Source organism: Pieris brassicae, chromosome 4, assembly GCF_905147105.1.
Source record: "Pieris brassicae chromosome 4, ilPieBrab1.1, whole genome shotgun sequence".
In the NCBI taxonomy this organism is placed as follows: Eukaryota; Metazoa; Arthropoda; class Insecta; order Lepidoptera; family Pieridae; genus Pieris; species Pieris brassicae.
The window spans coordinates 6,225,851-6,243,464 of NC_059668.1; the positions used below are offsets into that span (position 1 = coordinate 6,225,851).

Here is a 17,614-nt window from a genome sequence, read left to right on the forward strand (position 1 = left end):
ATCTGTCTTCTTTGCCGATGAGTAGTGATGTTTGCGATAAAAATTGAAGTGGAATAAGTGATACCTGTATCTTATATTCCATAATAAATATATTTTATTTTTATATATTTTTTAAAAATTGTTTCACTGGTTTAGCCACAATTTTATTGTATACGTATTCTTCATTGCACCGTAAAAATATAAAAGTAAACAAGTTTGGCGGAGCACGAAAAGCATATCTTCGGTTACTCTGGTCATGTCAGATATCCATCCTCCATCGAGAATATGAAAGTTATGGAATAGAGAGTTTTTTTATGTAATAGGAGGCAAACGGGCAGGAGGCCCACCTGATGTTAAGTGATGGACACTCATATTACCAGATATCTCGCAGGTGCGTTGCCAGCCTTTCAAGAATTGGTACGCTCTTTTCTTGTAATGGCATGTCTGCGCACACACTTTATAATGCCTTCTAGGAGTTTTTTTTTAAATGTCTATCGCTATATAGACAACGTATTCTTTAAATGCACGTTTTTAATCTTCAATATCATGTATTAAGTCCACTTTTAGGAAATTTTACTTTGATTTATAAACGTGAGAAACGTCCCAGTTAGTTTTATGGAAAGCAACTTAGTGAACCCTTAGGAATGTACGCCAAATGCGTTTACCATTAAGGCTTTAGCCATGGAGTCTTTGGTGTAGTAACAACTTTCTACAACACGTGAAACAGATGCAGAAAAGTACCCCTACTCCATTGGGAGGTGACAGGGCTTGATTAATGTCTTTGAACTTAAGGTACTTAAGGTAAGGTGTAAACTGTAAGGTGAGGTCAATGCTCGATCAATCTTTTGTTTGGAATGTCGTGATTATTTTAGTTTTCCTACTCGCAAATTCACGTTGAATTCATTATATATGTAATTATATACATATAACTTAAATGCTCTGTTGTTACGAAAAAACAGAGCTGAAGATTTCCCTTTACACGTTTTTCTATTGTAAAAGCCCATCTTTAGTATTCACCGGAGCACAAGTGACCGTGTGGCTTTTTTGCAAACATGCCTGTCTTGGAACGTGTCCTCAATTCGCAGTGTCTGGGGTATTCAAACCACTTTATAAACGAATAGGTTTATTTTAAGCGTTAGTTACTTTGGTACCGTTTCGGGAACGCTTACAGCCAACGGTTTTCGATGTTTGACTAGATTATTTGCACTTTTGACAGCTTGTTAAAAGTCTACAGCTTTTGATACGTATAGCATTTGTTCTTTTATAAATATTTTTGATGTAATTTTACAGCTAACTACGTAACTGAAATGTTACCATGACTTTTTTTTAAATAATTTGAGATAGACAACATTTTCATGACGTTACGTGAATTACAATAATTATGCTAATATTAGTTGGGGGTTTATAGACTATAGTATTACATTCAAATTAGTTTTACAAGCTATAATAAGCAATCGTAGTATTGCCTTTTGTTAACATAGCTTTCACATTAAGAAAACAATTTTTAAACGGATTGCGGTATATTCTGTGGCTTAATTTAAGATAGTCCTAATTCAAATATGGAAGCATTGTCTGAATTTGTCGTATATATATTAAATTTTTAAAATAAGAAAAAATTGTGTAACAACTATCTGACGTCTTCCGTTGCATTGAAAACAAATTCATCCCACGAGAGCTTTACATTTTCCGGTATAACCTATCCGTTGTTGGTAACAAACATCTAAACTTTCACACTTGTAATATTCATAGACTTTGACAGTGGTGAATATAGTTTTTTTATTATACTTCGTAGAACTGCCGTGAAATAAGAAAATTTTAGTTTTCAATTTTTGAAGTGAAACTTCTTTATCGACGTTGGAAAAAAAAAATATCCTTACATTTTTCGGTTACGCGTCACATTTTGCGGTTACGCGCCATCTTTTTCTTATCCCTACGACGGTTGATTCGAAGCCATTTTTAACAAAAATATATAATAACGATAACAATGATAGTAATCATTCATTTACAATTAATGAAATTCTGTAATAGTAGTAATAAGGTTGAAATGAAATAATTGTATTATTTGTATTCATGTCTATGATAATAAAAGCCTTTTGTGAAACTTTATCTAATATAACTTTATTCAACCAATTTCTGTAAAGTTGCATATAGTAGATCATTTTTCTAAAAATAAGGTCATAAAGAAGTTTCACTTCTTACGTATGTACGATTATGAGTTTAGTACACACGTTTATAACATTAGTTATTAACGGTACGAAAAGACTTATTACTTTATTAATAAATAATATAAATACCGTTATAAAGATGACTTATACCAAATGATATTGGAGACAAATGTCAGTCCGCTAACCACATACACAAACTTCGTCCCACGAAGATACGACACGTTACGAATAAATTAATACAATATGAATTATTATGTAACTTCGAATGTAACAATTCAATTTAACTTTTAGTGATAAGCCTTTGAGTTTGTATATCAAAACTTTTGATTTCACTTTGTGCTCAATTGTTTTTATTAATATTAACTATTATTCGCTACGTCTAAGGAGTATTAAAATTACTTTTTGATAGAATGTGTATTATATTTAAATATCATGTAACTAATGTTTATTAGTAATGGTAACAATCAAATATACAGTATTTACAATTTTCTTTATCTACATAGTAATAACGTTTGTGTGGCCAGTGTAACGCTGGCAGAATTTTCTCGCTGTATTGAGATACTTAGAAAAACGGGTTGAAAGATATTTAGCAAATTATTGTGGAAATATTTATAAAGTTATTGTGAAAAATAAATATAATAACATAATTAATGTGTTTTTATTAAAAAAAAATATATTTTAATAGATTTATAATATTACAAAGATTTCATAAAAAATCCAAGCATCAAAAACCCAAGTAAAAAATAGTTGAAAAGTATTTCTTCTTTATGACTCCCACAGGGTTGAATGAAATCAGCCTCTATTAGCCAACGAAAACGCGAATAGTAATATATTATCGTTCCGCATAATATTATGGTTTTTCTCTATGTCAGTTTTAAATTCTCTTATTACGTAATAAGTAGTTATATTTTACATTATAAAATATAATACATTGAGTGTCGAGCCGATTCCATTATTAATCGGTATTATATACGATAGATGAAAATTGATACATGACAATAACATACACGTCAAACATATAAAGCCCGTAATTCCAACTTAAAAGGCGGGTACAATTGTGTCATTCACTTAGACATGTTCCGAATTGCTCCTCATAGAAACCGAGCACTGTGAAAAGAAAATCTCACAGAATCCGAGGTCCCAAATTGCGGTTATATTTCACCTGACGGCGGCATCTGGCCGCAGCAAATGAAACAGTTTGGGGCATATTAAAAAACTCGATTTCACTGATGTTAGCGCTCCGAGTGTAATGTTCACTAATTATACTCACCCGGTCTGTTATGGGCTACTTACTAATACATTAGCCTTTTATAATGAACATGTTGAAAAGTCGTAAAAAGGTTAAACTTGTATTCACCTGATATGTTTTAAATTTTTAAAAATGGGTTGTCATCTTCGTAAATTTGAAGCGGGCAGTATAAGCAAAGTATTATTGGCTACGGGCAAAACGAGGTTTGATATTTTTTATGAATGTCAGAAAAATCTTGTTTAGCAGGAAATCGGTGCTGGGTTTTAGGTAAGCCGCGTAAACCACTTTTACAATGGTCTTAAAAATAAATTAATTACACATTGTTATTACTATTCAAAATCAATAAACTTTGCCTTAAATGTATTATGTTCTATGTGTAATAGAAGGATACCGCAACTAACTTGACATATAAACCTTTATAAACTTGTAATAACTTCTCCGATTTCGTTTGTATTATACCATATTTCTTATGATGATGTTGAATGTTTAAAAGGTTTCTGCAGCAATTCAATTTACACTAAAAGTGCATAAAACAATGACAAATGTTCAAAAATAGTGAGAGGATTTTACGATCATTCGCGTTAACACTGATTACCGTTTGCTTCCTGTGCACGCCATCACATCAAAGTGATATATGTATGTTTGCCAAATATTATTTTATCTCAAACCGTTGCTTTTTCTTGTCTAAATATAAATAAACAGTTTAAAATATTATCTAACTGAACTAATAACTGTACCTAGATTTACATGTGTTCAAATAAACATTATGCGTGCGTTATCTTTCTTTTTTCGAAAATTTCGAAAAAACAAAAAAAGGTCCTATAACATTGTCTCTGGTTTATGAGAGTACTACATACGTAGAATAAAAGGTATATAAACGTAAATGTATGACATGTTTTAAAAGAATATAGGAGAAATAATTAGTGGGTTTAAATTCAACACATTCTTCAAGATTAAATACGAAAGATATATTTGTTATATAACATGCAAATTGAATAGTCTCCAAAATAAGGAGCGATTTGAGAAATTTCTTCATCATTAAAATCCTATTTCATTCCTGATGAACAAAAGTTATACAATATCTATTGACAATGGAGCAACGTGTTGTACTATAGTTTTATACAAGACACCGACACCTGTAAAAAGTCCGCAATACCATTTTTTTATCTATTATATATTTAATCAAATAAATATCCAGCCGTTCAAGATAGGCACTGAACGTTAGTCCAAAGTAAAGTGGTCTTTATAAAAAAAATTGATTGATATGATTGCATTCATTAAACAGATCTGCATGAATAAGCGTAATATGGTACACATTAAACTTATTATAATTTATTAATAAAACAATTCCAGCAATATGCAAGTAGCAATATAACTATTAATACATAACTGTTAATAATATCAAATATATATTAATGCTTCGATGATTTACAAAAGACTTTAAGCCGATTTATATGTTATCGACAAACCATTGTCAGAATTTAATACGGAATACTCTATTTTATTCCACTGAAAACCAGGCTTTTTAAAATTAATTTTTCATCATATATAACAACGAATTCAAACAAAACTATATTCACATTTTATAATAAAATGAAAATTTTATTATAAAATGTGGTAAACAAAAATTAAATACAATTATTTAAATTAAATTTTAATTACCCCAACTATTACATACTTAGAAATAATATAATTTTTTAATAAATAAAAGGTTAAATTTTATTCGCGCATATTTTAAGACCTTTTAATCCACTCGTGAAAAACGAGTCGTAACATTTTTTAATAACGATAAACATTAATAAAACATCACTGCTAATTGTAATGTATAAAAGATTCTGATCGTAATAAAAAAGCTTCAATAAAGCTCAACTGAAGCTGAGACATAATTTCCTGTGTAATAACGAAAAGACCTTGAACGAGACTTTTCTTTCGATAACAGCGAAATTAGTGCGTGAGCGAATCGTAAGGGGATCAATTCGTAGTGGCCATCAATAGCTTCTGAATACCTGCTACAGGTATGGATACATGGAGGCTGCCGCGGGGCGGGCGGTTAAGGGATCAGTGCAAACGCAGTTGTACAGTGGGCAGGACGTTCGCTCGCATTGACGCAAGCGCGAACGAACTTGTGAACAATCCATATACTGTGTTTTGTGTAGTGTATCGAGCTTAATAAGGATTTGTGTGAAGTATGCATTTTTTTTATTCTTAATATAAATATCTTCTAGCGTCTGCTTATTCGCGCTATTTTAAAGGTAATCTGCTAACCGTTTATAATTAAGATGTAGGATGGTAATTTACTGTCGCTTTTAGAATAGGATGCTGGAATGTTTTTTACATTAGAGTAGGTGGGCATCAACCGATATTTTACTTGTTGCGTTCGGGGTGTATTTTAACAAAAGCGTTTAATTTTCTTTCAATACCTGTTGATGTAACCTTTTATGATTTTGTTAATTTACCACAGTATGACCCATGTAAAAATTTGCTCACCAATAATATAGATTTTTGGTTAAAAATCACGTACAATAATGTGTGTGCGGCTTATATATGAATGCAGTCTTAATAAAATTATATAACACTTTTTGTTCGGATTTATGTTAGTTGTGTTAGCAAAAAAATTATTATATTAAACACAATATTTCATTTTAGATAGGAAGTTTAATAACTAGTCTCCGATGATAGAATTCAGTGTCATGTTCTCGCCCACTAAAAACATAATTTTTGACAGTATTTTAAAATAACCTGTCAAAATTTGCTTTTAACATTATAAAAATTGTGTTGGTATCTTTATAGTATGAATAGTGACTGGGAGGACTTTGTTGGGCAGAATTTTACAACTAATCACTAAATATAAAAATTATAGAATCATTCCGTGAATATAAAGAGATTGTCAGCAAAAATTATGATAAACAAAAAATAAAAAAATTCAGACTTAAGAATAGGTGCTTAAACCCATAAATACTATTACATACATGTGACATACTTCGGTTCACCCTTCAAAGTTATACAATAGTGCGTATGCCATTGTTTGGCGGAACCGGGTCAGGGGTGGGAAGGGAGTTAGAATAATATATACCTATTGAATCTTGACTTAATCTTGGAATTCTATAGTATTGTGTCTTTTGTCCAGCCATTCCATAGAATTTACACAAGTTGAAATTGTATCAATTGAAATAGCTTTTATAAGATAACTATATGTACTAATGAACAGATACGTTTAAACTTCTCTAAAAATCTTACTAATGAGCAAGTAAAGAATACTTTACCTAGAGTTAGAAGAGTTTACCTTTTTAATGAAAACATCGCGGATATTAATAGAATTCACGAAATGAAACGAAATATTTAGTGATGTTAAATATTTACGTAAATAAAACCAATTTTTTTTTATCAGTTCAGTTTCATTCCAGTTTTTATTCATCAGTTCAGTTTCATTTCAGTTTTTATTAATCATTACGTAAATATGCCATTAAAGGTCTATTTTGCAAATATGTTGTCAAAGTTATTTATTAATTGCCTCGCTACGACGTTTATGGGATTACAAAGTTTGCCATGACCTAAGTTCCGGGATATTGGGCAGTATGCCATGTGGAACTTATATAAGGTGGTGCGTAGAGCGACGTCGCCGTAGAGGTCTCGTAGACTCGTAGACACTATCGTTATGTTAATGTAGACAATTTTACGATTTTTCATTTATAGAAAAAAATAAGACATGTCCAAACTTACACGTTTATATCAATATTAATTTAAACAAACAATATTAATTAAAACCTACTTGATATAATAAATAATTTCTAACGGGACTTCAACAGTTTAATTAATTGTGATTGAACTGAATCGGACGAAATTTAAGAATAAAAATAATGATACCTTTAAGAAATTTATTTTCGCAGGTTAAAAAAATATTTATATAAGTTATTAAAATTAGCGAACGCCTGTGGCCATTTAACTGAAACTTGTTATATAAAGCTTTATCATTCTAAGAAATTGTCTTAAAATATCCTACAGTTTCGGTAACAATGAGACGCGTCTACGAATTTTTATTACCAAACTTACTTTATCTCGGAATTCAGTTTCGAAACAGAAAGATCTCCTTAAGATTGAAATCTTAAAATACCCAGTAACCCAAATTGAATACGTTTTTGGAATCTTTAAACTATACAGCTCCAATTCTAAGTATAGCATTAATCAATTATTATGTTATCTGCTAATTTAATTTAATGGAATATTAAGTAAAAAACATAAACCATTAATAAACTGAGTATCAGTAATCAGTAGTAGTTTTGTGAATCGAATTATTACGATTTTAAACGAACAGACCTTATATACAAACCTTTGTTTAGCCTTTGTTAACTATTGAGGTAACATGTTGTAATCGATAATCAGTACTTTAAATGCAACGAAATAAAAATGTACAAGCAATACTGATCAGTAAATAAACAAATGTTTGTATTTCAATCGTTATTTTAACATTTAAATAGAAGAAATCGATCAAAGTTCACAATTGTGTGAAAATGCTTAGAAACATTCTATTAATTTCTTTTTATAAAAGGTCCTGCAGAGCACTTTGTTAAGTGACCATTGTTCACCAACAAAGAGAGACCAAGTCATTTTGTATTCGTAAACATTTCTTTATCATCCCTTGATTATAAATAATTTTGTGTGTTTATCATGAAATTTCAGAGTTCAAAGCTATTGAACGCTAAGTTTAGCTTATCGAAACTTACGCTTTGACAAAACTTGTTCTTCAAAATTAAACCGAGAAAGACTAGGCGATTAGATATTATAATGTCTCAAATATGCTTGCGACCTAAAGATGTGTTTTGTATGTTGCAATATATAATAATAATAAAGGTTATATATATATTTTTTATAAAACAGGGGGCAAACGGGCAGGAGGCTCACCTGATACTATATATATAGGTCATCAGTGCTATTCATATTACACTATCGAATCCGATAGACATTCTCCTGTACACACGTCTTACATACTAAAAGAATCTAATAATATAAATTATTCTCGTTCCACTTGAACACACAAATACAATTTCATCAAAATCTGTCCAGCCGTTTAGGAGTTTTCGAACATATGCGCAGATGATTGTATATATCCCAGCTGTTTATTTGCTATATAGATAAATAACCTAGATACCGACTAAAGCGCCATTTGCCGAGCTGATTAATGAATCTAAACCATCCAGGGTACCACCCAAACGCTTACAAATAATTCAAATCATTCAAATCGGTCCAGCCGTTTAAGTTCAGTTCACAGATATTGTTGTTTGAAATTCATACTTCTATATGAATGATGTCTCAACAAACTTACTCAACGTACTCAAAAAAAACTCACGAAATATAGTTTTTAACCAGCCCAAAAATATTTATTTATCTACTTCTTAACAATTATTCTTATTTTTTAATTTACATACACTGCTAAGTTTTACTACTATTATTATTATTTGTTTCTACTAAGTAATAGTATTATTGGATTATTATTCTTTTTTGCGACTGAGGAGCAAACTAGCTGCTGTGGTCTCTGGCAGAATAACCAGCGCTGTGGAACAACTCTGCTCCTCAGCATAATGTTGAGCCAGGGCCAATTACAACCACAGCACACACGCATTACACATTTAAAAAGTACCTTTTTCTTAAAAGAATAATTGTTATCTCTCATTCTTTTTTTTCTTCTTTGTTAGTAATAAATTTTATGTCTATGTCTTAACTAAAACTTATCCTGATAAACATACTTGCGAGTGCACGTTCGCTTACCACTGAGCCACGTAGTCTTCAATTTATGTAGTAAAGACGTGTTCGGTCAAATACAAAATAATCAATAAATAACAGCTATTAAGTTTTGGATAACCAAACTTTGTTTATCACAAAGGGACTTCTAAGACTAATCTGAGTTGGCTTCTTATCAAACGAGACTGTACATTTAACGCGGTTTTAGCAAAAAGTCAATCTGTTAGTTATCTATTTGTTATACTTAGAGTATTTTTCACAATGTATGGATAAAGTTCCAAATAGCTATGCAACACATAAATTATTTGGATGATAAAAGTTCCGAATAAGAAACTTCGCGTTTTATCGGACTCATAACTTATGATGGACTTTATGTGACGAATAGCGCTATGACTGTCGTGAAACGCAAAAATAGTGTTTTTCCTACCAATAACTAATAATTAGCTTATTTGGAAATTATATAGAACTTATCCGTACATTATGAAACAGATCCTTAAACTGTCAGAACTCGCTAAGTTAAACCGTAATTGCAAATTGTTTCTCATTTGAATTATTTTATTAAATTTTGAAATTTTCTAGTAATTTAACATAATCAATAAAACTATTTTCTGTTCCCACCCTCGGTTTTTTAAGCCTCTATGTGTATCCTGGTACACTTTTTATAGGTAGTAAATATCTTTTCAGTTGGTATACTGTCGATGATAGAAATTGTTAATTCAATCGTACGATACATTAATCTATAGATGAAACTTACGTTAGTCAAGATTTTTCTGATTCATCAGTGGTATTTATAAGTAATGTCATTGTTTTATTGAAGATTGCTTAGTTTGATCTTTAACTCAAGTATTTTTATTCATGTGATTACTATTTACAGTTTTTATAGTGAAGCACTGTATGAATTGGAAATAGTAAGTAGTATACACATACAATAATTAATTTAGTATCCATCACGTATACAAACACAAATTATGGTGAACGTAGGTTTTTTCTTATTATGACTGCATTTGTCTATCTATTATAAATAATATACAGAGAAAGTGATAAAAGTATCTAGATAGTTTAGACTGCAAACAAAAATCAGTAGACTTAATATTAGATTAATGCAATTATCAACGCTTTGTTTAATCGTTAATTTCCTATTTGTTTTAATTATACCAAACCTCATTATGAAAAATCTAATTAATTACAGCGGGTATTCCGTTACATTCATTATAAAGATTAAACGAAATAGCTGCTCTTGAAAATGTCCACAGATATTCTGTAATTTGAGTCTGCAACGCAATTAAATTACTATTGTACTATGTAGTACCTTTTTCTTTTTAAAACAAGCCTTCTAGTAGCATTTTGTTAGTCATTCTATACAGATTAAAATTTAAAAACTGCCTTTTAATAAAGAGATATAACGTGATTTAACTGTATTAATTGTAAAAACTAAATGTGTATATACTCACTTCATTCACACTGTTATATAAATGTATCTCCAGTAAATAAATTTTTTAAATGTTTATTGATTGGAAATATAAAATGTTTTTAGTATATTTGTGTGCTTAAAAGTAAACTTGACGATTTAATATAAAAATAATGATAACGATCGCAGCTTCAATTCTTTCACAAAAAAAGAATCACACAATTCGTTCCAAATTGAAATGCTCTTCTCTATTTTTGTTGCCCCGGTACCAAAACAAGCTATGAATATATAAAATTGTCTTTGGTCTTTGAAAAACATATTTGTCGTTATAATTATTTAATATATGTTAGAAATAGTAGCTTAGTCAACTATCTCCGTACCTCTACTGTTGTATATCAGGAGGTTTTATAATTACCAGCGGGAATGTTGGCCACCTAAGGAGGATATTCGGCAATAGTCCACCACATTGTTGAAATACGGGTGAGCGAATGACGAACGATTTTTTGAACAAAACATACGAATTACAATATTTTTGTTTCATCAAAGTAAAACTTAATTGTGTGTTAATAAAAATATATTCGTTGAGAATCGAACATACTGGCATTGGTATCATTACTCAATCAATGTCTTTTATAATAACAATCTCATTACATTATCACATCACTCACACAACTTTGTGAACATTATATGTTAAGATGTTTTCGAGTATATTTTATAATATTTCCGTCCTATTATGTTGCTAGGCAACCAGCTCGTTGTTTTCTAATTATTAATATTTTTAAGAAGCTTCGTGCGTTAAGATTTCAACACATCACATATTAAGTAATGCTCGACTTGAAATACAGTGGCATATGTATTATAATTATTAATGAAAATCGGCTTATGTTCCATTCTACACAGTCTATTCAATTTAAGCATAATTATTATAGTTATTACATACAGGCCTAAGCCGACATTTAGGGCTAAAGTTAATCTTTTAGTCGTTGAATTATAAATGAAGCCTCAAGAAAATGCACTCAAAGCCTTCGATTCTAACCCTCGGGACAAACCCAATTAGTTATTTAACACCGATCCTGAGAAAGATTTTGGAGTGCGTTATGAAATATTGTCAGCGTCGATTTGAAATGTTTTCTACTATCTTCTCTAAAGGCTCACGGATAATATGTGGCTTCTTAATGCTGCTACAAAATCATAAATAAATATAATCTATATTTATTTATTATATTTTTGTTAACGATTGGAAATCATTCTTAATATGGATTTTATTATTGATTAATGTGTCGTTCTCAATCATTCTCAAATTGTGTATAATGAAAAGAATAGTGTTTCTCTTATAACCCTGTAGTAAGAATTTATTCTTTTTATGTATTTGTACACAGGGGGGTTGTGTTCACCTAACAATTATGTAGAAGTAAGCATGTCCAACTTCATAAATAACAGTATTTTGACAAGGTACAAAGTATGTTCCGGCTACGTACTTGGGAGCGTTACATTAGGGATACATATTTTGGAGAAGGCCTAATGCCAGGAGTAGTGTTTTTGACCTCTGGAGGTAATCAACATCTGGAAGGAAGTCCTTCGACGGTAAATTTTGATAGAATGGAGGGACGAGTTAAGTGTTAAGCTTCGGGCTTTCGCCATTGAGCTTGATAGAAGTAAATTATTTTTTAACTTCTATACTAACTTAACTTATATACGGTAACTGCCGAATTACCCGAAATAAGTATTATTTTACTGGGTATGGGTTGTCATACCTTAATTTTCGATTTAATTATATATTAAATATACATCATATATAAGCTATGAAACGTTTTATGTAAACAAAAGACGAATGCTTCTATTGTCACAAAAAAATTGCCGGGACATCTCGTAACACATAAAAGTCGCAGAAAACACGGTAATAATTGTAAAATACGTGGGTACCCTGAAACTCGTTATCAGAGCCATTACTGAGGTTCTCGAAGAAAATAGCCGGTTAATGTGGAAACAGTGGACTTCAAGGACTTGTTTAGTTCATGGTTTCTTGGGTTGGAGCAAATTAGAAAACAATTTTTCAGTTTAACTTTTGATCTTTCTGAAAATAAAGATTTACAATTGTTTACAACCACCACACATACTTGTGTTACATTGATCATTTTTGAAGGTATTTATTGTTTATCTATAGAGAATAGAGGAATTATAGAAATCATAGAGACGGATGCAAATATAAAATTATCGTATGTGGTAGTTGCTAATTTTAAATATAAATTCTTTTTTATATCTGCATGAAATTTAATCCACGTGAAGAGTTTGTTGAATGAATTCAGCCGATTATGTTTTTTTTCAATTTATTCCAAAAATAGATTGGTTTGGACTGATTTAAGCTAGTCTTAACGAGAATGTAGCTTTTAAAACTCGTATATTCATACAGATTTTAGGTAAAGCTCCTAATTTTAAATATAAATTCTTTTTATATCTGCATGAAATTTAATCCACGTGAAGAGTTTGTTGAATGAATTCAGCCGATTATGTTTTTTTCAATTTATTCCAAAAATAGATTGGTTTGGACTGATTTAAGCTAGTCTTAACGAGAATGTAGCTTTTAAAATTCGTATATTCATACAGATCTTAGGCTCGATGGTGTTTTGTTAACCAAAATTATAATACTTTTAAAATGATATGAACTGCATGTCTTTAAAACGCATTAAACATATTTATTTTATATAGAAAGCGCAAAGTATCGCAGCTATGATATAGTGATTATGACAATAAAATATCACCACAAAATTCAACTCACTTTTTTGTCACACCGAGCTTTTGTTATCCCACGCGTCAAAACCTGAGAAATACGACGCCTTTACTTCCGCTATAGATATAATAAAATACCCAAGATACGCCGATTTATACGTCATTTGTCGTCGACATGGTATTCAGGGGCTATCAGCCTGATCTATAGAGCCATCCCGTTCGAAGGGTTTCGTATAAGTGAATATATTTTTCCAATTTCGCCCGAAGTCACGCTTAGAAAAATGGCCTGAAGCACTCGTTCCCGCTTGATGTTGGGCGCTTTACAAATATCTAGGTGCTTTTATATAAGATTATTTAAATACTTATTTATTTAACAACAAGGTACGATTTTGCTTTCAAGCAATAATAGTGAAGACGCTACGACGTAGACAGATGTTTGGAAATAGTGAAAATATTCATTTTAAAACAAAATTCTTCCGATATTTATTATGCGCTAACGCTGAATTTTAGTGAGAAACTTGCGTAAATCCTTCTGAAGGCTTTGTGTTCACTTACGGGCAATAATTGTGTTTGGCTTAAGACTCTTTGATTAAAAATCAACGGAAATATTCTGGATATTTAATGGGTCTAAATCGATTGTAGTGGTACAATATTAAAAATAATAACATAATAAAATATTGAAAAATCCATGGCACTACAACCTTTTAGGTCTGGGGCTCAGATTTGTGTACCTATATATTTCGTGACCATTTGTTATGTATGTGGTATACGCCGTCGACTGCTTTCGGCCTAAGGCTTGTCGGTTTCCTCACTAAGCGTTACTTCAAGTCCATACGACAGTAGTGCATAGTCGGGGGTTCGAAACTATGACCTCCGGGATAGTCACACACTGAAGCAGCTAGGTCAACACTGCCTGTTCGTATTATATGTGGTTAGTATAATTATCCTTTTATCTATTAGGATAAAATATACTCATATAACTCAATTGTAGTACGCCTTTGGATGTTGTCCAGAATATACATTTCCTTATTAATAGATAACTCTGAATTGACTAGATAAATGTTTCGTACTTGGAAATTATTTACAGTATACATATTATTCTAATTAACAGTAAAATATTAGCAGCATTTTGTCTGCCCTGTCACCCTTTGACAGTTTTTGTATTTTTACACTCTTTGTAATTAGAAACCTAAACAACCTAAAATTATGTTTTATTCCTTATTTTCTTTTTTAACAGTGTTGGTTGCTAAACCCGTATATCTTGACATATGTCAGGCACAGAAGCCTGAAAATATACATAAAAGAAAAGAAAGAAATCTGAGATCAAAACTTATATAGGATTGTAGCCCCACTTGTTGATTATTGTATTATAGTCAATGTCAATTAATGAGCAGTGTTTTCAGGGTGCCATTCTCATCCCTGAGGTTGTAGGTTCGAACCCCGGCTGTGCACCAATGAACATAATATTCTATGTGCGCATTTAAAGTTCATTCGTATATGCCTTAGGTCCAAAACGTCGATGACGTGTGTCAGGCATGGAGGGCTACTTGTCTATTAAAATTATCATGAAAATAAAAGCAATCTGACGCCATGACCCATATAGGGTTGTAGCGCCACTGGATTATTAATTTCGTTTACTATATTAAATAATAACTCGACGAAATGAATAAACTAAAAATATATGTAACGTCGTTGTAATACTTATAGTTCATAATACGTAAGTGGCGGAAACAGTGTTAATTAACATTACTTTGTAGAGCAACATTAATTTTCATAAAATTGTGCCATTGTCTCAAAGAGTAAGTTTCTGCTACGGTAAGAATATTAATTAAGCATTTCTTACCTATTTTTATTAAGAACCTGCAATATTTTTTACAAATACAAATAAGTGAAACAACATCTGTCTATTTTGTCAGTTCACGCTTCATAGGCTACGCCGCTTATAGGATCAAACTTATTGATTTCGTGACTCGATCGTACGACGCGTCGACGCGTCACCACTTCACGATAAAGAAATAGAAGTGATGAAATCGAAAACTGTAAAAACAAAACTGCCCTTAGAGGCGTAATAAATAGTCGTATGTAGTTTTGACTTATTCTAGGACATTAAATACAGATCAGAAAGTAATGACTGATAGTGAGAAGGTTTAGGCCAAAGTGAGCAAAGCTCTCGAGGAAGCGTGGGACGTTGGCTATGTTACCCGTTTTAACTGTTCATTTTAATATACAGCTATTTTATCAAATAGATAGGCAATCCGGACTGTGATAACAACGTAACTCACAACAAGGTGACTAACACTATAAATCGACAATCACTTGTAGAATTTCAGATATATCATTAATTCGAAAAAGTCTTAGATATTATTGTTCTTCTAAAACTTGCTATGTAAATACTTGCTTGCTAAGTTTTTAATCTCACACCATTCTAACATCTTTTTTCATAATTACAATTAGATCTTTATTTGTTAACCCTAATGTCAATATACATACTTATGCCAATTCTTGCAGATATTTTAATTTAGATTCTTTGGTTTAGCGAGATTTATTATTTTTCTTACAATGTCCTCCCCCGTATGCGGCACCATATTCACAATTGTTCCATGTGCCTCGTGAACATGAATTATCTGCCTAATTCGTCAATCTATCAGGATTTCGCTAACTACAATACAATTTATGAAGATATAGACATTTTCCACCTTACCATAGAGGGTGTGGGTTTATATTTTGGGAAACGGAAGACTTTGGCTATATTTAGTAGTGGTAATAATTTCTTTTTTATTTAAAGTTGTAGTTTGTTTAATGTCTAATTTCAGTTTTCTTTTTCATAACATAATAATGTACTTAATTGACTTGTTTCGTACATTTTCTTTATCAATGCAATCTATTTTGGCTTTGTATATTTTTTTAGTGTTTTCTTTTATAATATGGATATGTGTATCTAATAAATACGACATACTAAATAAAAGACCAAGAGACATTTTTGTCTCCAATATAATGTGAGTAAAACAATGGCTTAATTTCAACAAGTAATGACCTATTTTCAACCGTAGCCAAAGTCATGACCAGACCTAGTTATAAAATATAAGTATGAATGTTTATTAAAACGAAACACGTACAGTTGAGAATATTCAAATTGCAAACTCGTTGAGATTTGCAATTCCGTCTACAAAGACTTAGCGCTTGTTACAGCATCTGTTCTACTTGTTGCATCATGTTGTATTTTGGATTCAACTTGTAGGTTATGGTCACGATATATCCGAGACGGGAATAAAAAGTACTATAACCATTTTGTATTAAAATTAATGTTTTCAATTCTATCCTACCATTTCACACGTACACAACAACTTGTCGCTTATGTTATTACAAAATGGCTGGTTTCTATACAATAAGGAGTATTAATGCTCCTTTTTAAAAGTCTATATGAATTCAGTGAATAAAAAGTCTTTCCAATAAAAGCGCATTTTGATATATATGTTGTTCTGCATTATTTACGAAGTACTTTACTTTGGAAAAAATCGAAACGGAAATTGTTTGTGAATAAATCTGTCCCGTCAATAATTGTTTTATTCTGTTGCACGTTTGTAAACCGTTCATTTCACTCAGTTGATTTTATCGTTTCGCTGTCATCGCTGTGACCGCATCGCTAGAGTAAAAACATTTGCTGATTAAGCTTATCAAACAGATTTGAATCGCAATAGATTGATTTAAAACATTTACGAAACAAGTTACACATTCACCAAGGTAAGGCAAGATATACTTCACTCCGGGCCATCGCTTGCAACTGTATAAAGCACAAATTCCGCCACACGGAGTACAGTTCACATGTCTGAGTGGAAGCTTCCAGTAGCAGCCCACTTGAGCAGCCGTATTCAATGAAGAGCTTTTCTAATTGTCGACGACCAGTGACTTTCCGAGCAAGTTGATCCCTTTCCGCTGTGTAGAGATGTTGGGTCTCTTTGCATCATCATCTTCTCTGGCATTTTTTTGCCGCGCGAGTACAAATTCTTAAAGGCCGGCAAGTCACTCGCGAGCCCTTTGCCATTGAGTGTTCATGGTTGGCGGTATCACATAAAAGGTGAGCCCTCTCCCTGCCCGTTTACCCCCTGTTATAAATAAAATCTCAATAGTAGAAGACTAAGTATTTTGTACAAGTGTTTTCACTCAATCAAGATATAGTTATCTAATGACGTATAATGGTTATTAACACACTGACATGCTTATAAATACTAATGTTATTTTTTTAAATTGTCATGAATTTAGAATTAAAAAACGACATAATTACAGTGGTATGTATAAAGACCTTTTAAAATCTTTCGACATTCAACACAATAGATTCGGAGTGCGCTTCTA

The 17,614-nt window shown here is 31.3% G+C and overlaps 1 protein-coding gene across 1 annotated transcript in view; it reads left to right on the forward strand.

Moving 5' to 3' along the window:
* The first annotated feature begins 5,484 nt into the window (after positions 1-5,484).
* The window catches only part of LOC123708665 (voltage-dependent T-type calcium channel subunit alpha-1G), a 98,741-nt gene continuing 86,611 nt past the window's right edge, over positions 5,485-17,614 (forward strand). Inside the window, exon 1 of the mRNA XM_045659484.1 lies at positions 5,485-5,579. The gene's annotated coding sequence lies outside the window, so the exon portion shown is untranslated. The remainder of the gene's footprint in view (positions 5,580-17,614) is intronic.